Source organism: Phoenix dactylifera, unplaced genomic scaffold, assembly GCF_009389715.1.
Source record: "Phoenix dactylifera cultivar Barhee BC4 unplaced genomic scaffold, palm_55x_up_171113_PBpolish2nd_filt_p 000787F, whole genome shotgun sequence".
Classification (NCBI taxonomy): domain Eukaryota; kingdom Viridiplantae; phylum Streptophyta; class Magnoliopsida; order Arecales; family Arecaceae; genus Phoenix; species Phoenix dactylifera.
In genome coordinates, this window is record NW_024068156.1 from 169,055 (window position 1) to 194,185 (window position 25,131).

A 25,131-nucleotide genomic window follows, 5' to 3' on the forward strand; every position below is an offset into this window, starting at 1 on the left:
TCCACGGCTATTTATTGCGTTCTCCTTTAGCTCGAAACTGCAATGGCTTCTCCCTCCTCTGTGCCCAGATGGATTCCAAACCCAAGTCCAACAAGGCCTCTCCGCCCTCGGGTCGCCGAGGAAGACGACATAGAGATGCATGGCTTGAGGACCGGCGTCGATGCTCCGGGAGGCATCGAGAGCTTGCCGGAGGTGGATGTGTTTAAGACGTCGTTCAAAGAGAAGGTACCAAGCTGGGGCATGGTTGGCCATGAAGGCCTCGAGAGCAACCACACAAATCCTGGTGTCTTCCTCACCTGGGAAGATCTCTGTGTCTCGGCATCCGATGGCAATGGCGGGCGTGTCCCAATCCTTCGTGGGCTTAATGGTTATGCAAGGCCTGGTGAGGTCTTGGCCATCATGGGACCATCTGGTTGTGGCAAGTCTACACTTCTTGACACGCTTGCAGGTAACATAAATATGAAGCCTCGTTATCTCTGTATATTTATCGCATGAAGTTTTCGCTGTGTTCTGATATTATGTTAAAAATTTATGGATATGCAGGAAGATTAGGATCAAACGTAGGCCAAAGGGGAGAAATCTTAATAAACGGCCAAAAGCAGAAACTTGCATTCGGGACATCGGTATGAAAGCGTTTTCGTCAATTCTGTTCTTTTTTTCTCTTCTTCCTTTCTTTGGTTTACTAAATCTCGTTAGTAAATCTTCCCTCAGGCTTATGTGACGCAAGACGATGTACTAATGACGACGCTCACCGTCAGAGAGGCTGTGTACTTCTCGGCACAGCTCCAGCTGCCGGAATCCATGTCGAGGGCCGAGAAGAGAGAGAGGGCGGAGGAGACTATCCGAGAGATGGGCTTGGGAGGTGCCATGGATACAAGGATAGGGGGATGGGCTTCCAAGGGCATCAGTGGTGGCCAAAAGAGGAGGGTCAGCATCTGCTTGGAGATTCTGACCAGGCCTAAGCTCCTCTTCCTCGATGAGCCGACCAGCGGGCTCGACAGCGCTGCGTCGTACCACGTCATGAACAGGATAGCCAGGCTAGCCCGCCGGGAGGGGATGACCGTCGTCGCCGCCATCCACCAGCCGAGCAGCGAAGTTTTTTGAGCTCTTTCATGGCCTTTGCCTTCTGGCTTACGGCAAGACGGTTTACTTTGGCCTAGCTTCAACGACAAGCGAGGTAGGTGTCCGAGTCATGCCATGAATCTTGATTCTTGACCTTCCAAACCGGCTCAACAAGGAAAGAAAAATGAGGTTACGTGAGAGAAATGGCCACCCTGTTCTCTTTCAGGTGGAAAATGACAACCTTTTTCAAAGTCACGGAGCGCGTTGCATGTTTTTTATTTTTCCATGGCGGGTGGACTAATGGGTCATCTTTTATTATAAGCAGGTTATACTATTAGGCTGCTGCTTTTTTTCCTTGTGAACTTCAAAAAATACCTTGTGCCTTTCACAATATCAAATGACCTTTATCCAACGTTAACCAACAACTACTAGAGTCTAGTCACGTTAGTATTCATATATCCGTAAACTAGAAACAAAATAACGCAAGTAGCCCATGATTCGATGAATCACAGCATCGTAGCAACAAGAATTAAAGGCTGTTATCCCTTTTCTATACCAGTCTATGGCAACATAGAGCTGTGTACAATATAAAACAAAGCATATAATCTTTCATAAGTATATACTTACCTACCAATTACATGTGACAAAATATATATATATATATATATATATATATATATATATATATATATATATATATATATATATATATATAAAACAAATAGATAGATAGATAGATAGATAGATGAAGCATGTATATATATATGTATGTATGTACATATGTTTGGGTTTCTGCATATACACATATATTCATATGCAAGTATGTAACATGGATACAGGATATTCTCCTTATCAGGAATTAACATGTCATATGTTTGACTTGCTTGTATATGATCCCAATATATATAACATGGTTTGCTTCACCATTATATATTTCATATACCACATAAAGAATTACGTATATGGCGTTGATTAGGCTTTGCTTGAGCATAAGAAAAACAGCATGATAATCAAACACATACTTTGTACAGGTTTTTCGTAAAATTAAAGAGAACATAGAAGTTTGTGAGTAGCTATTATAACAATGGCATGGAATCAATTGTGATATATTTTCTCATGTAAATGTCAAAGTTAGACTACAATAAAGAGAGAAATTTCGTTTTTAGGTAAACTAGCATATAGGTATGAGTGGTACGCATTTAGTAACAAAAAATAAATAATATTAAATAAATTAAATGAATTAAATTTAAAATGGAATGAAGTTAGATCGTAAAAGGTTGTCAGAGGGAGATATAGATAGGGAAGAAATAATTTTGTTGTAAATAAGTTAGGATAGAAAAAAAAATGAATTTGGAGCATTACATGATGGAATGATTAATGTTAATGAATCATAAACCATACCTTGACTCGCTAAATCCATCTTGAATTGAACTCTGAGATGCGTGTAATCTGATCTGCAGCCGTGATCAAATGAGATTTGCTTTGATTTGGACAGAGATTAGCGAAAGATCTTCTGGAGAGAGAGCTCCTAATGGATGTTTTAGAGAAGGGGTCTAACAGGCTATTTATAGCCCTCTCCAGGGACCAAACGCCGTGGTTAGTTACACCCGTGAAGAGTCACCCCCCATCAAGGCAACCTTTTACTACCGTGCAATTACCTCAATGCCCTTGTGATTATCAAGATTTACAAGTGACACTTGTCAAGATGTGGGTTCTAACTAAACGGGATCAGGATTTAATTAAACGGGATCCAACATTCTTCCACTTGGACCATATTGACGTCATTTGTCAATATGGGCCACAACTTGAGGGGATCCCAACATTCTCCCACTTGGACCATATTGACAAGTGAAATATCCTTAGCACTTGAATTTTATAATCTTTATACGCGTGTTCTTTCTATTCTGATATCAATTTGGGCAAACTTTATGTTTGACTACTTTGAGAATAATAATACGAACCATGGCGGAAATAACACCTATTTGATTGACGTATAACCTTTCATAATCACTATATTACTAAACCATCATAACCAAACCCTTATGAATGAACTTCTCATGAAATCCATTCTTTGGTCACAATTTTTGCTACCATAGTATGCATAAACCATATGAATTCATTAAAGCAGAAAATACAATAAATGTGATTTACAACCATCTGCAATGTGCGCAATAATACATCAATTAATTTATACAGAAAAGGCCCATTTGACCTACATGCTCCTTATGCAATTCCGGGGCTATTGCTTTGGTCAAAGGATCTGCCAACATAAGCACAGTATTGATGTATTGAACTGAAATTTTATGGTTATCACATTTTTCCTTTATAACAAGATATTTCACCTCCATGTGCTTATTTTCATTAGATATCTTATTATTCTTTATTGAGGAAACTGCTACTAAATTATCACAATATAACTTTATGGATCTTGAAATAGTGTCCACGATCTGTAGGCCCGTGATAAAGTTTCTCAACCAAATAGCCTGTGTAACTGCATCATAGCATGCTAATAACTCAGCATCCATTGTTGAAGCAACTGTCATCTTTTGCTTCGAACTTTTTCACGAGACTGCAACACCAGCTAGTAGAAAAATATAACCTGATGTTGATTTTCTACTATCTGGACATCCCGCAAAGTCAGAGTCTGAGTATCCAATGATCTCCAAGAGATCGAATTTGTTGTATGTGAGCATATGATCTTGAGTTCCTTGAAGATATCTCAATACTTTCTTTGCAGCTCTCTAATGTTCCATTCCTGGATTAGCTTGAAATCTCTCCAGTAATCCCACAACATATGCTATATCAGGTCTGGTACAGACTTGAGCATACATTAAAGTCCCAATTAGTGAAGCATATGGAAATGCTTTCATATGCTCCCTTTCAATTTCATTCCTCAGAGATTGTGATTGGCTAAACTTTTCACCTTTAGTAATAGGCACTTGTTGGGAACCCGCCCATGCCGCTGATATTTCAAAAATTTTTCAGATGGCAGCGGAATCGGCATGCACGAGTTCGACGTTCATCTCATGAACGTTGTTTCGAGACCTTTCGTAATTAGGTAAGAATTAAATCCTTTTAAAACTAATAGGAAGATCAAATCTTCACCTTGCGCGGGTAGATGATCACCGCGAATCTGAATTCGTGATTTTAGGAAGAGGGTTCGCTTGAAGCCGTTCAAACGTCCGGCCTCTACGGGTATCCACACGAAGCAGAGGACCGATCAAAGCTTTCTCGTCTCCCCGGGGTGCTAGCTCCCTTGCAGAGACTTCCTTTGATGGCTGATCTCCTCTCTTTCTTTCAACTCTTGAAAGTGCTTGAGAGGAGGAAGAAGAAGAAGGGACTCAAGGAAGAAGAACACAGCTTCTGCAGCCTTCTTTCTTTTCCCTGCGTTGGAAGAAGGATTGGAGGAAGAGGATGACGCCAACGCTTGGACTTTGCTCTCCCTTTGCTTGCGGCTGAACCAAGAGAGGAGGGGGCTGGTGGCGGCAGCAAGAGGAGGAAGAGAGCTCTTGGCTAGGGCACCGGCCTCATGCCTCCTTATAAAGCCATCTAGGGCTCCTACAATCTAGGAGCCCTAGACATATTGCCTAAGAGGGAAGGGGGGCGCCGGCCCTTCTCTTCATGCCGCACACAAGGAGAGGAGGAGGGGCGTGAACCCTCCTTCTTGTGATGCCCTAATCCTCTTCCAAAGAGGATTGGGTGCCTCTCTTATGGTTTAATCCCAATCCAATTAGGATTAGCCAAATTGGGTTCAATCTATGCTAGTCCTAATCCAATTAGGATTTGAATGAACCATGACTCAATTGAACTCTTCAATCCTAATCCAATTAGGAGTCATGTTGATTCATTAGATTAATAATTAATTTAGACTTAAGGAATCCTAATCTAATTAGGATGTATTTAATTTTAGTCCTAATCCAATTAGGACTCTATTTGAATCCGAAGTCCTAATCCAATTAGGATTTCTAGAAATCCTACTCCAAGTAGGAATCCAATTTTAATTCAAAATTCCTAATCTCATTAGGATTGTAGGAATCCTATTCCAAGTAGAAATTCCAGTCCTATTCCAACTAGGATTCCCAGCCCTAATCCAATTAGGACTCTAGGAATCCCTCCCGAAGTAGGATTTGTGTTTAAGTCTAATTAATTAATTCCCTTTGTTTCTTCTTCAACTTCTTATCAATCAAATTGATTTCTTGTGATTCCTAATCACGATTTCAACCATCGGATCGGTCAATACTTCTAGTGTGTGTGACCCCATAGGTTCTATTCTGACTGGTAGTGAGATATATTGTGATCTCTATCACTATATCATTGAAAACTCCTTTCAATGGGTTGGAACGATTCCAACTCAACTCATTAGGGTTTATCGATCATCAAGATAATTCCTATGAGTCCCACCATCCACCAGTGACACCTAGCAGCATGTAGTGGCTACCCAGCAGAATGGAATGATGAACCTCTAGGTGCAGTTAACATGTGATACAGTCCTACTATCGTGGATCCCTACAGGACGGAGGTCATGGACAACTCGTCAAACCCCATCGTCTGTCATATGTCAAGATTTATTCGACTCGAGTTCGATAGTGAGAAACTCTTTCTCCACTGTGTATACTGTCCCGGCCGAGGTCTTACGAACTCAGTCTTATAAATCACATAGGATCTCTCCTTATCTATCAAGGTCGATAGATTCCATATAGGTGCATACCCTACTCCTACAGTGAACTTACTGCAGCCAATCTACACTGCATGGACCCATATGGCTAGGGACCATGTATGTGTGCAGTCAAACTACAATAACCCCACTGTGAGCAGCCGAAGCACCGCAGGTCAAAGGACCAGTCACACTACTGCAACATCAAGCAAGTCACTGACGAGTGGATAGACATCCAAGTGACTTCTTGTATTGGTCACGCTCAGTACCCTTGTTCTCTAACAAGCACCTGCACTATCACTTCAGTGTCCCTACACTGTGGACTCAAGTCTCGTCCATCCAGAAGAAAAGTGATCTGTGCACTGATCGGATCGATCACCGTCCTCGTGATGATCCATTGATCAGGAGCATTTAGAAATTAATCACCAATGATACATGGCTCAAATTCTCAACTCTTGAGAATATGTATCATCATCTTATTAATTTCTTGGACGATTCATGGACACATAAACAATATGAATGAAAAGATGCCTTTTATTTATTCAATAATAAATAGTCAAGTACAAAATTATGTCCCTAGAATCAACAATGTGTCAGCCAAATTGGCTTCTAGGGCATACATCTAACAATCTCCCACTTGCACTAAAGCCAATTGGTCATATATCTTAGGCCCATCTTCTCAAGGTGGGCTTCAGTCTTTTGCTGACTCAGCTGCTTAGTGAAAGGGTCTGCCACGTTATCCGCGGAGTCTACTCTCTGCACCTCTACATATTTCTTCTCCACATAGTCGCGTATGAGGTGAAAGCGCCGCTCTATATGCTTAGACTTCTGATGAGACCTTGGCTCCTTAGCAAGGGCTATGGCGCCATTGTTATCGCAGTAGAGTGTTATGGCATCTGATGTCATCACATCCAGCTCTGCAATGAATTTCTTGAACCAGAAGCCTTCCTTAGCAGCTTCAGAGGCGGCGATGTATTCGGCTTCCATAGTCGAATCAGCAATGATCGGTTGTTTAGAACTCTTCCAATTCACCGTACCACCATTGCACAAGAACACGTATCCAGATGTTGACTTCCTGTCATCGACATCAGTCATGAAGTCTGAATCTGTGTACCCTTCTACCTTTAACTCTGATGATCCTCCAAAAACCAAGAATAAATCTTTAGTTCTTCTCAAGTACTTAAGAATATTCTTCACAGCTGTCCAGTGTTCTTCACCTGGATTCGACTGATATCTGCTTGTGACACTCACAGCAAGAGCTATATCAGGTCGTGTACATAGCATGGCATACATGAGGCTTCCTATTGCCGATGCATAAGGAATCTTGCTCATGCGTTGAATCTCCTCAGGTGTGTTGGGGCACATCTTCTTGGAGAGATGAATTCCATGCCTTAGGGGTAAGAGACCCCTCTTGGAGTTTTCCATGCTGAACCTCTTCAGCACCTCCTCTATGTACATTTTCTGTGACAGGCCAAGCATCCTTTTAGATCTATCTCTATAGACCTTTATTCCCAAAATATAGGATGCTTCCCCAAGGTCTTTCATGGAGAATTCTTTTGACAACCAGACCTTGACCGAGGTTAGCATGGGAATATCATTCCCAATCAGGAGAATGTCATCTACGTACAGTACGAGAAAAGCGACAGCACTCCCACTAACCTTTTTATAAACACATGGTTCCTCCTCGTTTTTGATGAAATCAAACGTTTTGATTGTATCATCGAAACGAGTGTTCCAACTCCGAGAGGCTTGCTTTAGTCCATAGATGGACCTTTGCAGCTTGCAGACCTTGTGATCTCTATCACTAGAAGTGAAACCCAAAGGCTGTTCCATATAGATATCAAGATATCCATTCAGGAAAGCAGTTTTCACATCCATCTGCCAGATTTCATAATCATGAAATGCTGCAATGGCAAGCAATGTTCGGATGGATTTTAGCATGGCTACAGGTGAAAAGGTCTCCTGATAGTCAATGCCTTCGCGCTGACTATACCCTTTCGCCACAAGCCTTGCCTTATAGGTCTCTACCTCTCCATCCGAACCTATCTTTCTTTTGTAGATCCATTTGCATCCAATAGGTACAATACCTTCTGGTGGATCTACTAAGGTCCAGACTTGGTTGGAATGCATGGAGTCTATCTCTGACTTCATAGCTTCCAGCCATTTCTCGGAATCGATATCAGATATCGCCTCGTTGTAGGTTTTGGGATCCTGTATGTGATCCCTATCTCCCACTATGAACATTTCCTCAGTATCCTCTTCAAATATACCTAAGTATCTATCGGGAGGATGGGAGACCCTACTAGATCTACGAGGTGGTCGAGGGACATCGTGTACTGGCTCTGTATGAATGGGTTCTATAGGATCCATGACTCGTTGCTTTTCAGAGACTTTCTCTTCAAGCTCAATTTTCCTCCCACTGCCTCTATCAAGGATAAACTGATTTTCCAAGAAGATGGCATGACGGCTCACAAACACATTGTGATCCTCTGAGACGTAAAAATTGTATCCTAATGACTCTTTAGGATATCCTATAAAACGAGCACTTATGGTCCTAGCCTCTAACTTGTCCGCCTGTAGTCGCTTAACGTGGGTCGGACATCCCCAAATCTTGAGATGACCCAGACTTGGTTTCTTACCATGCCATATCTCATACGGTGTGGTAGGAACGGATTTAGAGGGAACTCTATTCAATAAATAAATCGCTGTGAGTAAGGCATCTCCCCAAAGGAACATAGGTAAATCAGTGAAGCTCATCATGGACCTGACCATATCCAATAGGGTCCGATTTCTCCTCTCTGACACCCCGTTGAGTTGAGGTGTACCCGGAGGTGTCCATTGTGAGACTATGCCGTTTTCTTTGAGATAGTCCCGGAATTCTCCACTAAGGTATTCTCCTCCCCGATCTGATCGAAGAGCCTTAAGAGGTTTTCCAGTTTGTTTTTCTACTTCATTCTTGAACTCTTTGAACTTTTCAAAGGATTCAGACTTGTGTCTCATAAGATACACATACCCATACCGTGAATAATCATCGGTAAAGGTAATGAAGTAAGAATAACGTCCCCTGGCTAGCACATCGAATGGGCCACATACATCTGTATGTACTAGGGTAAGTATTTCAGTGGTCCTCTCCCCATGTCCTACAAAGGGTAGTCTAGCCATCTTTCCTTGAAGACAGGACTCGCAAACTGGATATGACTCGGAAGTCAATGAGCCTAAGAGCCCATCTTTATCCATTTTGTTCATTCTATCTTCTCCAATATGGCCAAGTCTGAGGTGCCACAAATATCTTTGGTTTATCTCATCTCTGGATCTTTTGGATCCTTTGGCACTCACATCTTGCTCGGTAACATTCACAGATACATCCATATGTAAATGGTAGAGACTGTCAATCATAAAACCACGTGCGACTATTTTATTTCTTAAATAAATAGAACAGCAGTCTTTGTCAAATGTAAAAACATGACCTTCCTGTGCTAGACATGAAACAGAAATCAAATTTCTGCTAGCAACAGGTACATAATAACAGTCTCTAAGTATTAAACTAAATCCAGACGGTAGTCGCAGATGGTAGGTGCCCACAGCCACAGCAGCAACTTTTGCCCCGTTGCCAACCCGAAGGGTTACCGCACCTTCCGCCAGCCTTCTACTTTCCTTTAGACCCTGCATGGTAGTGCACAAATGAGCACTAGAACCAGAATCTATAACCCAACTAGAAGTAGAAGAAACCGTTAGATTAGTTTCAATAATGAGCAAGTCTATACCTTCTGAAGGTGTGTCACCTTTCTTGTTCTTTAGGCTCTCGAGGTATGAAGGACAGTTTCTCTTCCAGTGGCCTTCGACATTGCAGTGGAAACATTTTCCTTTGTCGTTAGCCTTTTTCTTTTGAACTTCCTTCTTTGGCTTCTTGTCTTTCTTCTGCTTCTTTGTAGGCTTCTTTTTCTTCCAAGTAGACTTTCTCTTGGAACCAGAAGTCAACTCAGCAGCGAGGACATTGCCCCTTGAACCTTTCAAGGCTCCCTCAGCAGTTACCAACATGTTGATTAGTTCAGTCTTAGTGCATTCAATCTTATTCATGTGGTAGTTTACTATAAACTGACCAAATGAATCAGGAAGTGACTGTAGGATCAAATCCACTTGCAATTCCTTGTGCATGTCCATACCGAGCTTCTCAAGCTCCTCTAGGTCCTTGATCATGGTCAGACCGTGATCATGGACAGACTGCCCTTCGCGCATCTTCGCTTTGAAAAGCCTCTTGGACACTTCAAAACGAGCTGTGCGACTCTGCTCACCATACAACTCCTGTAGGTGTGCCAGTATGTCCCTAGCAGTCTTTATATTTTCATGCTGGCATTGGAGTTCATTAGACATAGATGCCATCATATAGCATTTTACTCTAATGTCATCGTCCAACCACTTTTTATGCATCTCATGCTGAACATCAGTGGGACGTGCTGATAATGTGGGGATATCTGAATCGAGTATATAGCCTATCTTCTCACAGTCCAAAACTATTTTGAGATTTCTAAGCCAGTCCTTGTAATTGGTTCCGGTCAGTCGGTTGGTCTCAAGAATACAGGTCAAAGGGTTTGAAGCCGACATTGTATCTGCAGAGAGTAAAGATTCTAGTTAGACTCTTGTACTTGATCCTAATCTGTCCTAAGGTCTTTTAGAACAAATATGACTCCCACTATTTTCTCGAATTCCTTACACTCCCCTGGTAGGAAAACGGAAATCCCACACGACTAGGATTTCTAGTGGGTACTGCGGTCCTACCAATTCACATGCCACCTCACCTAACAGTTATTGGTGACACATAGATGGATGAGTGTACAACTCTTGTACAATGCTTCTCAAGCATGTTGCAGTGCAACTTGGTCTCTAAGCCATGAAGACCTCACCTAACAGTTATTGGTCCCATTTCTTAGTTAAGTCAGACCCACCGTATAACCGTAGGAATAAAGTCGTCATTGGGTCCTCACCTAACAGTTATTGGTGCCCAACCCCACCTTTACCCTACAACATCTCATGTCTATAGAGAGGTCCAGCCCCCCAATGCAACTTGACCACTGTATCCAGCCGAGACAAGTCAACATCAGAAAGGCCTTAGCAGCTCTACTACAGTGGAAGACCTATTGACTTAATATTGGTTAATCAGGTCTTAGTGTTTGCAACTTGAGCCTTTCATAAGAGGTAATCGAACAATTGGCCAGGTAAGCAGGTGGGAGGCTCCCCTTACTCAGAGAGTAAGGTCCTAATTAAGTAACCACCTTTCATGCTTTCCTAGACACCAATTAGATCAATTAATCTAATATGACTTGCTCATGTCGGTTCACTCTCGACTTGATTGAGGAGGTTTTAATTTAGGTCTCAATTGGGTTTGCTACATCACATGTAGACCTATCTACCCGACTCTCATTCACATCACATGCAAACGGTGCATTGCAGGCAGTTATAATCGCGGCATCAAATTAAAGCTAAACTTTAACTAGGTAATGATCATGGATTCTAATTAGGTCGTATTACAAGCACATGCACATCAATCGATCAAGTGGTCTTCAACTCTTGAATTGGATCCAAGCTTCCTTGATTCGATCCTTGATCAACTCTTGATCCCATCGCCATCAACCGCTTAGACCCCTGTTCATCTCATGCATCGTCTTCGACTTGATCGTTGATGTACATTACATCACAGAAATACAACCAGATGTAAAATAAAAATAAAAATAATTTACATCTCCTTTTAGGGGGCACGCAGGCCTCTCAAAACATCAAATAAGATGCATGCAAGCATCTGAAAAATTACATGACATCGCAGATCACATCGCAGGTCATTACATTTGATACCAAAAGGGGTTGAATCCTATGATCATCACCGTATGCTACAATTATAATTTTCAGATCTGAAACTTAACTGATTATATCATGACATAGGTCGCTGATCATGCTAATCATGATTCTAAACTTTGTAATCCCATTAACAATGCAATTAGAATCATCTTTTTATCACATAAAAATCAGCATGTAAAAATTCAGCACCCCTGAAAAAATCTGCATGCAGAATTTTTCAGCATGCATGATCAATCAATTTTTAGATCTAATAAGCCTTTAAATATTTAATTCTTACCTTAATCTACGAAGCCTAGGCTCTGATACCACTATTGGGAACCCACCCATGCCGCTGATATTTCAAAAATTTTTCAGATGGCAGCGGAATCGGCATGCACGAGTTCGACGTTCATCTCATGAACGTTGTTTCGAGACCTTTCGTAATTAGGTAAGAATTAAATCCTTTTAAAACTAATAGGAAGATCAAATCTTCACCTTGCGCGGGTAGATGATCACCGCGAATCTGAATTCGTGGTTTTAGGAAGAGGGTTCGCTTGAAGCCGTTCAAACGTCCGGCCTCTACGGGTATCCACACGAAGCAGAGGACCGATCAAAGCTTTCTCGTCTCCCCGGGGTGCTAGCTCCCTTGCAGAGACTTCCTTTGATGGCTGATCTCCTCTCTTTCTTTCAACTCTTGAAAGTACTTGAGAGGAGGAAGAAGAAGAAGGGACTCAAGGAAGAAGAACACAGCTTCTGCAGCCTTCTTTCTTTTCCCTGCGTTGGAAGAAGGATTGGAGGAAGAGGATGACGCCAACGCTTGGACTTTGCTCTCCCTTTGCTTGCGGCTGAACCAAGAGAGGAGGGGGCTGGTGGCGGCAGCAAGAGGAGGAAGAGAGCTCTTGGCTAGGGCGCCGGCCTCATGCCTCCTTATAAAGCCATCTAGGGCTCCTACAATCTAGGAGCCCTAGACATATTGCCTAAGAGGGAAGGGGGGCGCCGGCCCTTCTCTTCATGCCGCACACAAGGAGAGGAGGAGGGGCGTGAACCCTCCTTCTTGTGATGCCCTAATCCTCTTCCAAAGAGGATTGGGTGCCTCTCTTATGGTTTAATCCCAATCCAATTAGGATTAGCCAAATTGGGTTCAATCTATGCTAGTCCTAATCCAATTAGGATTTGAATGAACCATGACTCAATTGAACTCTTCAATCCTAATCCAATTAGGAGTCATGTTGATTCATTAGATTAATAATTAATTTAGACTTAAGGAATCCTAATCTAATTAGGATGTATTTAATTTTAGTCCTAATCCAATTAGGACTCTATTTGAATCCGAAGTCCTAATCCAATTAGGATTTCTAGGAATCCTACTCCAAGTAGGAATCCAATTTTAATTCAAAATTCCTAATCTCATTAGGATTGTAGGAATCCTATTCCAAGTAGGAATTCCAGTCCTATTCCAACTAGGATTCCCAGCCCTAATCCAATTAGGACTCTAGGAATCCCTCCCGAAGTAGGATTTGTGTTTAAGTCTAATTAATTAATTCCCTTTGTTTCTTCTTCAACTTCTTATCAATCAAATTGATTTCTTGTGATTCCTAATCACGATTTCAACCATCGGATCGGTCAATACTTCTAGTGTGTGTGACCCCATAGGTTCTATTCTGACTGGTAGTGAGATATATTGTGATCTCTATCACTATATCATTGAAAACTCCTTTCAATGGGTTGGAACGATTCCAACTCAACTCATTAGGGTTTATCGATCATCAAGATAATCCCTATGAGTCCCACCATCCACCAGTGACACCTAGCAGCATGTAGTGGCTACCCAGCAGAATGGAATGATGAACCTCTAGGTGCAGTTAACATGTGATACAGTCCTACTATCGTGGATCCCTACAGGACGGAGGTCATGGACAACTCGTCAAACCCCATCGTCTGTCATATGTCAAGATTTATTCGACTCGAGTTCGATAGTGAGAAACTCTTTCTCCACTGTGTATACTGCCCCGGCCGAGGTCTTACGAACTCAGTCTTATAAATCACATAGGATCTCTCCTTATCTATCAAGGTCGATAGATTCCATATAGGTGCATACCCTACTCCTACAGTGAACTTACTGCAGCCAATCTACACTGCATGGACCCATATGGCTAGGGACCATGTATGTGTGCAGTCAAACTACAATAACCCCACTGTGAGCAGCCGAAGCACCGCAGGTCAAAGGACCAGTCACACTACTGCAATATCAAGCAAGTCACTGACGAGTGGATAGACATCCAAGTGACTTCTTGTATTGGTCACGCTCAGTACCCTTGTTCTCTAACAAGCACCTGCACTATCACTTCAGTGTCCCTACACTGTGGACTCAAGTCTCGTCCATCCAGAAGAAAAGTGATCTGTGCACTGATCGGATCGATCACCGTCCTCGTGATGATCCATTGATCAGGAGCATTTAGAAATTAATCACCAATGATACATGGCTCAAATTCTCAACTCTTGAGAATATGTATCATCATCTTATTAATTTCTTGGACGATTCATAGACACATAAACAATATGAATGAAAAGATGCCTTTTATTTATTCAATAATAAATAGTCAAGTACAAAATTATGTCCCTAGAATCAACAATGTGTCAGCCAAATTGGCTTCTAGGGCATACATCTAACAGCACTGGGCTTGGTTTGAAATTTTTCATACAAAATCTCTCCAACATTTTCTTAATGTAGGCTTTTTGAGATAGATAAACTTTTTGTTTAGATCTATCTCTATGAACCTCAATACCGATGACATATGAGGCTTCATCCATATCCTTCATATCAAAATTACTGGAGAGAAATTGCTTAGTCTCTCTAAGCAATGCCAAATTACTACTAGCAAGCAAAATGTCATCTACATATAGAATTAGAAAAATAAATCGACTCTCACTGATCTTAGGATAAATACATCTATCAACAATGTTTTCTACAAAACTAAATGTAGAAATGACGTTATTGAACTTAAGATACCACTGTCGAGATGATTGCTTGAGTCCATATATAGACTTATTTAGCTTGCAAACTTTTTGACTCTGACCTTCTGAAACAAAACCTTCAGGTTGTTTCATGTAAACTTCTTCCTCTAAATCTCCATTAAGAAATGCAGTTCTCGCATCCATTTGGTGCAGCTCTAAGTCAAAATGAGCTACCAAAGCCATAATTATCCTTAAAGAGTCCTTCTTTGAAACTGGAGAGAAGGTCTCATGATAATCAAGACCCTCCTTTTGAGTAAATCCTTTGGCAACAAGTCTAGCCTTATGTCGCTCTACCTTGCCCTTGGAGTCTCTTTTGGTTTTAAAAACCCATTTGCAGCGTACTGCAGTAGCCCAGGAGGTAGTTCAACTAGATTCCAAACATTGTTTTTAGCCATAGATCTATTTCATCTTTCATAGCATCTAGCCATTTGGAGGAATTTACTGAATTTATGGCTTGTGAGAAATTTATTGGATCATCTATATTCTCTATGTCATAATCGCTTTCTTGAAGGTATACTATATAATCTGGTGGAATTGGAGATCTCCTTACCCTTGATGACCTTCTTAAAGTTGCTTCTTGATCCACTGGTTCTATAGGTGGAGAAGCAATATTTCAGTGATAATTGGCACAGATTTAAGTGGAACATTAATAGTAGACTCATCCTCCTCTAAATCATTATTAATGATAGGTGGAGGAATCACTGGCTGCTTATTTGAATCTCGCACACCATACAGAGTTTGCTTTTCCTCAAAATTAATTTTTTGAGGTTTTATACTCCCATTGATTTGGTCATTTTCAAGAAATCTAGCATTTCTTGTCTCCACAATCCTCAAAGTATGATTAGGACAATAAAATCTGTATCCCTTGGACTTTTCAGGATAACCAATAAAATAACAACTAGTGGTTCTAAAGTCCAACTTTTTCTCTTATGGGTTGTACACCCTTGCCTCAGCTTGACACCCCCAAATGTGTAGATGTCTTAAACTAGATTTCCTACCTGTCCAAACTTCATAGGGTGTTTTTGGGACAGCTTTAGTAGGAACCCTATTTAGAATATACGCAGCAGTTTTTAAGACATCACCCCACAGAGAAATTAGGAGAGTTGAGTAACTAATCATACTTCTTACCATCTCCATTAATATTCGGTTTCTTCTTTCCGCAACTTCATTTTGATTAGGAGTACCATGCATAGTGTATTGTGCAACTATACCTTGCTCTTGAAGAAATCGAGCAAATGGACCTAAATATTGTCAATTTCAGTATACCTACCGTAGTATTCACCACCTCTACCTGATCTCACAACTTTAATCTTTTTATCAAGTTGTAACTCTATATCTGTTTTGAAAAGCTTAAAAGCATTTAATTCCTTAGCCTTGTCATACAACAAATAGATATATCCATAGCGTGAGTAATCATCAATAAAGGTGTTAAAATATTTATGACCAGTAAAACATGGGGTCGAAAAAGGCCCACATATATCTGTATGTATGAGATCCAATAAATTTGTACTTCTTATGGCACCTTTCTTAAACTTGTTAGTCTGCTTTTTCTTGATGCAGTCTAAACAAGTTTCAAAATCACCATAGTCAAGAGTTGGTAAAATTTCATCATTTACTAATCTCTTGATTCTTTTTATGGAGATATGACCTAATCTTCGGTGCCATAACATAGAGGAATTTTCGTTCATCATGCTACATTTTAATCCATAATGTTCTTTATTTTGCAGGGATAAAAGGGATAGCTCAAAGGATGTATCAAGGTCTAATTTGAATAAACCATCCTCTAACAAGCAATTACTAACAATAATATTATTCAAGAAAAGGTTTACAAATGACCATCCAAATGAACCGGTATATCCAAAGGAAGTAAGTTTAGAAACAGATATCAAGTTTCTTGAAAATCCAGGTACATAGAAGGTATTTTCTAGATACAAAATATGGCCAGTCTTTAAGGTCAATTTGAACGTTCCAACAGCTTCCACATGTGAACGCATCTTATTTTCCATTATGATGCTTCGTTCACTTTCCGTTGGAATTCTTTTGTTCAACAATCCCTGCAAAGTTTTACATATATGGATAGTAGCACCAGAGTCAATCCACCATGTGTTATGAGGTACATCAATAAAATTTGATTCATAACACACTAAGAAAAGAGAAGTACCTTTCTTTTCGAGCCATTTCTTGTACTTGGTGCAGTCCTTTTTCAAATGTCCCTGTTTCCTACAGAAAAAGCACTTTATTTGCTTTTTGTCAGTCATTTTAGCTGACATTTTCATTTTCTTCTTCTTGACAGGAATATGATGACTGGTACCGCCGACCTCTTTATGTTCTTTTTCCTTATGAGAGGTGAGATAAACACGCTCTTGCCTCTCTTGTTTTATTCTCTGCTCCTCATCAACACAATGGCTAGAAGTTGATTCATAGTCCATTTTTTCTGTATGTGTGTTGTATGAGATCTTAAATGGTGCATACTCCATAAGCAGAGAATTAAGAACAAAGTGTACAAGAAAAGTCTCAGACATGTCTACTTCCAATGATTTTAATTGGGCAGCGATGTCACGTAATTCCATAATGTGCTCGCGTATGCCATCACTATCATTATACTTTAAGAAAGCAAACCTTGATATTAAGGTGCTGGCTAGGACTTTCTTTGAACTCACAAATTGCTCTTCTACTGCTATTAAAAATTCTTTTGCAGTTTTGCAATCAGGAATTAAGCCCCTTATCTTTCTAGAGATATGATTTTATATGAGTAAAAGACTTAAGCGGTTTGATCGCTCCCACCTCTCATACAACTTTTTCTCCTCTGGCGTAGTTTCCTCCGTGGGGACGGGTGGCATATCCTCACGAAGTGCCAAATCAATATCCATGCATCCTAAAATAAATGTCAGTCTTTCTTTCCATTCCGATAAATTTGAACCATTAAGTATTGGAATGCATGATGTGAATTGTGAAAAAACTGTCAGAAACAAAGCTGCAAAACATAAGCTTACTATCAATATACATGCTATAAGTACACTAAAATCTTATCTAAATCACTAACCCATATTAGCAATTTAGTGAGTAAATCAAAATTAACTTTACATGATTTACCCCTTTACGACAAAACTAATGCATTAAGTATGATATTTAATGAACTTTATATATCTAGTTGGAAAAATCCAAAGAATAACAGCCAGATCAGTTTCAGATCAGTGGTGGAGAACTAGGCTCGCTTAAGTACCAGCCTTTCTTAGGCATGTATGCCTTTTTGATAAGCTTTTCTTAGACACCGTTATTCAATGGATAAAATTTTACTGGATATTGTTTAATATTAATGAAGAATTCAAGGCCTTTGGGCAACAAGATTTCATCATAAATATCATACTAATAACATTATTTCATCCCATCATTAACTTTGTATAATGACTTCCCTTTGGGGCCGGTTCATTATATATGATGCAACTATTCAATTTCATGAGATGGTGATAAAAAACTCTTTATTAATTAAATTAAATTAAAGCATTCTAAAATTTATGGAATGCTTTGGCTTGTCACCACAAATATGTAAAAAATTTAATCATTTTTATGTCTTTTCCTACATAAGATGCTTTGGCTCGTCTCATGCATACATCACCCTTTTATCATGAAAATATGAATAATATAAACAATCATGTATCATCATAAGAAAGCATATAAATTGATCATTTATGCAATAAATTTATTACATAGAATAATACATAATTGTCAAAGTACTATTCTGTAATGAAACTTTAGCAAAGGGACCACATAATATATTTTAGGACCCTTTTGATAATTCAACTTTCGGCTGGGGACCATATATGAATTTCTTATGCCCCTTTTTCAGAATAACATATTGTCAGGGGTTTAACTGCAAAATGCACAGTTTAGTCAAAAGAATTCGGGTTTCGGGTTGCGGGCCGAGACCCAATAACTCGAAACCTATTAATCCCTTCACCTTTTTTTTATTATTATTAACCGGATTCGGGTTGCGGGTTTAGAAAATCCGAAAACCCATTTCTATTCATCTTCTTCCCAAGCGAAAGGAGGAGAAGGGGGCCAAAACCAGTGGCCCCTTCTCTCCTAAACAATGGCGGCGCAACCGCCGCAGCCGGCCGTAGGCACGGCCACAGGCCGCGGGGGCAGCCGCAGGGCGGGGCTGGAGGCCGGGGTCGGTCGCGGGGGTTCGGCCGCAGGGTGCGGCCGCAGCCCACGGTCGCAGGCCATAGGGCCGTCGGCCGCAGGCGTTGCTGCGGCACCGTTAGCAGCGGCCGGGGCCGCTTAGCGGCGGGCTGCAGGCCACGGCGGCCGAGTCCTCCTTTCCCCTTCCACCTGCTTCAGCCATGGTGGCCACGGCGGTTTGCAGCCGCGGCCGGCTCGCCAGGGCGGGTCGCAGCGGCAGTCGGGGAGGCGGCGGCCATGGCGGCCGTGGGCGGCGGCGGCCATGGTTGCCTCCTCTCCCTTCTTCTGTTCTTAAACAGGGGTGGAAGGAGGTGTGGAAAGGGTGAAGGGTTTTAGTCCCATATTGCCCAGACAAAGATATTTCATTGCTCTAAGTAATATGGGCAAAAACTTTCATCCCGAAAGAGGCTTTTAGTCCCACATCGGGAAGCCAAAAATCTTTTCGATGTTTAAATAACATCGGGTTCTCCAGCAGATTAAATTAACAGATCAAATAGGTATGATTTACTTTAGACTCGATCCGCTCTCATACCATTGATGGAATGATTAATGTTAATGAATCTGATACCATTGATGGAATGATTAATGTTAATGAATCATAAACCATATTTTGACTCGCTAAATCCATCTTGAATTGAACTTTGAGATGCGTGTAATCTGATCTGCAGCCGCGATCAAACGAGATTTGCTTTGATTTGGACAGAGATTAGCTGGAGAGAGAGCTCCTAATGCGTGTTTTAGAGAAAGGGTCTAACTGGCTATTTATAGCCCTCTCCAGGGATCAAACGCCGTGGTTAGTTACACCCGTGAAGAGTCACCCCCCATTAAGGCAACCTTTCACTGTCGTGCAATTACCTCAATACCCTCCTGATTATCAGGATTTACAAGTGACACTTTTCAAGATGTGAGTTCTAATTAAACGGGATCAGCGTTTAATTAAACGGGATCCAACATTACAAAGATACCATCAGAAATGAGATTTAGATAAAATAAATTATTATTCGCATTTTTATTTCCAAAACTATCAATACTCATGATTGTTAGATAATAAAATTTTGTTCGTGAAACCAATACTATTACTTGCATGGACAAATTTGACAGAACCAAAGTACTCCTAATGATCTTTTTAATATAGTATAGATTGAAATTCGAGTGACTTCATCATTTTTGTTGCACTCTCTTTTCTTCAGTTCTTTGCTTTGAATGGCTTCCCCTGTCCACCTCATCGAAATCCTTCAGATCATTACCTTAGGACAATCAACAAAGACTTTGAGAAGGTATGCAGCATCACTTCCAACAGCTTTTTACTTGCTAATCATCCATAGTTGAAGCCCTAGTAAAATTTCGACGATGTTTCTATGATTCCTTCCAACAGGATATCGAAGAAGGCCCTGAAGTCCAGCAAATAACCACTGCTGAAGTAATTGAGACCCTTGTGAAATCTTATAAGTCCTCCACTATTTCACAACAAGTAGCTCAACAAATTGCAGAGATACGTGGAAGGGTAATCATGATCTTGGATTAGTACTTGTCCGTTCGTTCGTGATGTTATTCAAAGAACATCACTTAGCGCAATCCCTTATATATAGTTTTATCTCATGTTCTAATTTTACTTGTATTACCTTTTCTGGAAGGGAGGAGCTCTGGTGAAGAAAGGAAGTCAAGCTAGCTTCTTAACTCAGTCCCTGGTCCTCACTAGAAGGTCCTTTATGAACATGTATAGAGATTTGGGCTACTACTGGTTGCGATTTGCCATTTATATTGCGCTCTGCCTCTGTGGAGGCACCATATACCATGATGTCGGCCATACTTATGGTTCAATTCAGGTGTGTTGGTGTATTCCCTTATGAACTCAAAGGCCATTTTAATGCTTTTTTATACGTATCATCATGTAATGCTGGTTTTGAAATTTTCAGGCCAGAGGTTCTATGCTCATGTTCATAGCTGCATTCCTGACTTTCATGGCAATAGGGGATTTCCATCTTTTGTGGAGGACATGAAGGTTAGTCATTTTCTCTCGAGATATAGTTATGCATCTGAATTGTTAACGATCCATAGGTACTTGCAAACTAAAAGACTCTATAGGCATGTTTCTTACAGAATTGGGCTTAAATTTTTACAAGATTTGTGGACTGGACCATTCATTTAAGCATGGCCCGTATCAACCAAATCCCATCTAGCCCCATATCCAATGGGAAGAAGAAAAAAAATCTCTATAAGTTTTTGTTTTTCCTTCATGTAAGCTAAAGGCTAGGATTTGGACTAGATTTTGATAGGCTCTCAAAAAATTCAAGCTAGATAGGCCAAACAGCTCTGATTCCAACAAGATTTTCAGTCCAATCTTGTACGAATATCAAAACTGGCCCTATAAGTTTCGCCAAGCACATATTGCATGTCAAAAGTTCTGATCAATTATCCTTCTTTTATGGACACTTGCAACACATGCTTTCGTTAATAGTCATATAGCATCATGATAAAAGAACTAGATTAGCCATAAATACCAATCATTGGTGCAGATTACCTTATGGTCTGATTCTTTATTATTACAGTATCATTTGGGTCCAAGCGCATGCCTAACAAGAAACAAGAGTTTTTTTTTTGTTAACTTTACTGATACCAATCATTGGTGCAGATTGCCTTACGGCCTGATTCTTTATTATTACAGTATCATTTGGGTCCAAGCGCATGCCTAACAAGAGACGAGTTTTTTTTTGTCAACTTTAGTGCTAAACTTTTGTTCTTTTTATCTAATTGGAGCAATATCATTTAGGTCCAGGTGCATGCCTAACAAGAGACAAGAGTTTTTTCTTAATTTTGGTACTAAACTTTTCTTTCTTTTGTTTTTGTAATCTTAGCAACAATTATAGATTATTACTGCTGCTTTTACTATTATTTACTTTCGCATTATCATAACATCACATGGATCTTTAGGTCCTTTCAAGCGAAAAAATATAATCTTTGATCACTTTGATGCTGCATGAAAACTCTCTTTTTATTAAAAGGTCAGCTATAAATACAAATCACCAGTGTTAAGTTTATTAAGATTTGTTTCACTGTTAATGGCCATTTCATTCTCTAGGTCTTTGGACGAGAAAGACTGAATGGGCATTATGGCGTCACCGCATTCGTGATCGCCAACACTCTTTCTGCCATTCCGTACCTGGCTCTCATCTCCGTTGCACCAGGGGCCATGGCCTACTACCTTGTTGGCCTTCAGAGGAGAATAGATCACTTTGCCTACTTCGCTCTGGTGCTCTTCATGTGCATGATGCTGGTGGAGGGCTTGATGATGATCGTTGCAAGCATCGTCCCGGACTTCCTGATGGGCATCATAACCGGGGCTGGAATCCAGGGAGTGATGATACTGAACGGTGGCTTCTTCCGGTTGCCCGACGACCTCCCCAAGCCTGTGTGGAGGTATCCAATGTACTACATCGCCTTCCATAAGTATGCCAACCAAGGCTTCTACAAGAACGAGTTCTTGGGTCTGACTTTCCCCAACAACCAAGCAGGGGGCCTCCCACCATTACTTGGCGAAGAGATTCTGAGGGGCTTCTGGCAAGTTGAAATGGGGCTACTCCAAGTGGATTGATCTTGCTGTGTTATTCGGTATGGTTATTCTATATAGGGTCTTGTTCTTGGTAATTGTAAAGATAACAGAGAAGGTTAAGCCCATGATTGAAAGCCTACTTGTTATGGAGCAGCTGTCGTCTGGGTACTCAGAGTGAGTACCATGCACTAAAATGGTCTAGTTGTGGTCTTCTGTAGTATACTTGATTTAACCTCCTTCATACCTCATGAGAGGGAAAGTATATTTCAGTCGATGGATAGGTATATTTCCTTTTCATAGGGAAATCCCACATCAAAATATTTGCTCTGTAGTAAATAAGGCTTTTCTTAATGAATGTACTCATAGACAAGAACGGGCATGCAGTTTTTATGTATGGTTTCATATGCAGATGCCGCTTGCTCCATGTAAGGATAACTCACAGGCAATAATCAGGGAAGCATACTCAAATTGAAATTTGTAACCTTGACTGCACTGAAAAATAAACCAATGCTGATCTGTAATCCATTGTTCTTTCATCAGCAAGTATGATCTTTATTAATCTAACGAATTCAGGACAATTTGAAGATTGAAGTAGAGAAATAATATACGGTCAAGCATTCTCATCTCTGACTTAGAGAATGCCATTAACTAGAGGTGTCCATTGATGATGCTCTACATTGTTCTCTTTTTCTCTCTCTCTCTCTCTTCTCTCTCTCTCTCTCTCTCTCTCTCTCTCTGGTAGAGACTGGGTTAGTAGCATTGATGTACCGTGCTGACAAGATTAAGCAACGCTTTGGGTCCATGTTTTGATTTGATTCTTTAGCTGATACTTCCTTGTTTTTTTTTTTTTTTTTTTTTTTTTTTTTTTTTTTCGTCGTCGTCGTCTAGACTCCTTGTAGTCTTGAAAAATTCTGGAGGTTGATCCCTAGTGATCTGAGCTTGAATTGAAACTACAAAAGGCAGGTCCCCTGCCTGGAACTGACCTCTAAGGTGCCATAGCAAGCTCCTCTGATCGACTCAAAACTGGTCATCAGTTTCAACAATCTACACATAAGAAAACCATGGGACGCTGACTAGTATTTACCTCTGAATTAGTTAAAATGATGAAATTTTGACCCAAGCTGACATGTATCAATCTAATGGTATAAGTTTTCAGGTGAACTTGGATTTTGATGGCTATATTACACAATTTTGAGTCATCAACTTGGACTCAAAACGTATATACCAACACTTTTCCCTTGCATATTTATCTTATATGGACTGATGTCAAATGTCTCTCTCAGCCAGGTGCGAATCCGTTCAGTCCGTCAAGTATAATTCATGCTCTCCAATAAACATTGCAAAAATAAGTTGAGAAGAACAAATATCTTTTAGCTAGGAATACTTGGTGAGGAGTCTAGGTTATGTTTGGAATTGGATAAGAGCGTTTATCCTTTATCCCTTAAGTTGCCAAATCAGTTTTGTGTCAGAATAGTATACCAATATTTGTTCAACACCCCGATATCAATTAACAGGATTATACCTTAGAGACTAATACATAACTAATATAATTATATTATGTAGACAATGCAGTATAGTATAGTATAATATGTTAGTATAATATTGTTATAATATTAAGAGATCAGCTACACTACACTCGGTAGGGCCGGCTCGGGCTTAGGCGACTGAGGCGGTCGCCTAGGCCCCCGACCCATGGAAGGGCCCCGACCCTGGACACAGCATAGTTTTTTTTTTTTTTTTTTTTTTAAGCCGGGATGGAAGTCTGGAATCCTTGAACCCACCCATGACCAGCGGACCGTAGCTTCTGCGGCTTGCTTTCCTTTCCCATCCGTCTCCGGTCTCGATGGGCGATGGCTAGAGTGACCTGTGCAGTGTAGCTGGGCGTGGGCGTGGGCGAGGCGACGGTACCAGAGCACCGTACGGGCTGCAACGGGTTACGGGTATTCTCCTCCTTCGGACTTCTCTCCCCCTTCTCAGTTCTCCCAATCCCATCCCCGTTCTCCAGTTTTCGGCGACTCGCACGCTGCAGTCGCGCACCGCTCCATCTGTCCTCGTCGACTCCGACGATCGTCGTCCTCGGCTCCGACCTCGGCTCCGGGCTCCGGGCCTCCGGCTCCTCGCCTCCTCGGTAGTCGGCTCCGTCTAAGTCCACCGTCCTCGGTGGCTCGGTCCTCCTCCTCCGGCTCCAGAAGCCTTCTTGAAGAAGGCAGAACCCGCCGGCCGGATCTCCTCTCCAGACTCCAGCTCTTGGACCGCTGGCTGGATTCCTTCCTGGCCGACGCCCGTGTCGCGTCCTCGGCTCCTACTCTCATTCCTCCACCTTCGGGCTTCAGCCGCGGAAGACCGGCGAGTGGCTAGCCGCCGGCCGGATCTCCTCTGAGAGGAGTCCTCTCCAGACTCCAGCTCTCTCGCCGTCCTCGGATCCTCGATTCGGGCTCCGCCGCTCCGGCCTCCTCCGCTCCTCGGCACTCGGCAGTCGGCAGCTCAGCTCACTCCAAGCCCACCGTCCACTGTGAGTCTGTGTCTCTGTGACACACTGACACTGCGTCACTGCCCACTGCCCAGCCACCATCCTCTGTCAGTCCGTTGGACCGTGAGCATCCAATTTCCCACTGAAATTACTGAATCACTGTCACTGACCCAATTCTCGGTGAGAATCTAATCCACCGCCTCCTCTGTTAGCTCCTAAGCTAGTTTACTTTACTAATTAATCTTTTGATCCAATTAATTTTTATTTAGTCAAGTTAAATTGATTTTTTTTTGGATCCAAATGTAGGTTGGTTGTGACTTCGGCGGTTCGGCCTCTTCTCGACACAATTAAGTTCGGCACTACTTGTCG

The 25,131-nt window shown here is 41.3% G+C and overlaps 1 pseudogene; it reads left to right on the forward strand.

Moving 5' to 3' along the window:
• Nucleotides 1–54: 54 nt before the first annotated feature.
• LOC103721895 lies at nt 55–22,470 on the forward strand (annotated as a pseudogene).
• The last annotated feature ends 2,661 nt before the right edge of the window (nt 22,471–25,131 follow it).